The following is a 629-nucleotide window of genomic DNA, read 5'->3' as shown; positions in this document are numbered from 1 at the left end:
CCACAGTGCTATAAAATCAGAAATCAACAATAGGAAGGCCATGGAAATAAAGTCAAATACATGGAAATTGAATAACACCCTGCTGAAAAGCAACTAGGTAATAGAAGAAATAAAACATGAATTCACAAAGTTTCTAGAAACAAATGAGAGCAAAAACACAACATACCATAATCTTTGGGACATAGCAAAAGGAGTGCTGAAAGGACAATTTGTTGCAATAAAAGCACACATTCAAAAGAAGAAAGAACCAAAATCAAAACATTAACTCAACGTCTCCAACAACAAGAAACATACCAGTAAAGTAAACCTACAGTCAATAGAAGAAAGGAAATAATAAAGATTAGAGCAGAAATAAACGAGCTAGAAAACAGAAAAAAATACAGAAAGAATCAACAGGACAAGAGGATGGTTCTTTGAAAGAGTTAATAAAATCATCAAAACCATTGGAAAACCTAACAAAAGAAAAGAGGAAGAAGACACAAATAACACATATAAGAAACTACATGGGTGGTATCACAATAGAACCAATAACAACAGAATATTATGAAGAGTTGTACTCCAATAAATTTGAAAACTTACAGGAGATGAACACATAGCGTAGTGTTTGTGAATTGGGCTGCTAACCTCAG

This window comes from Chrysochloris asiatica, unplaced genomic scaffold, assembly GCF_000296735.1.
Source record: "Chrysochloris asiatica unplaced genomic scaffold, ChrAsi1.0 scaffold00280, whole genome shotgun sequence".
NCBI lineage: Eukaryota > Metazoa > Chordata > Mammalia > Afrosoricida > Chrysochloridae > Chrysochloris > Chrysochloris asiatica.
This window is presented reverse-complemented; position numbering follows the sequence as displayed.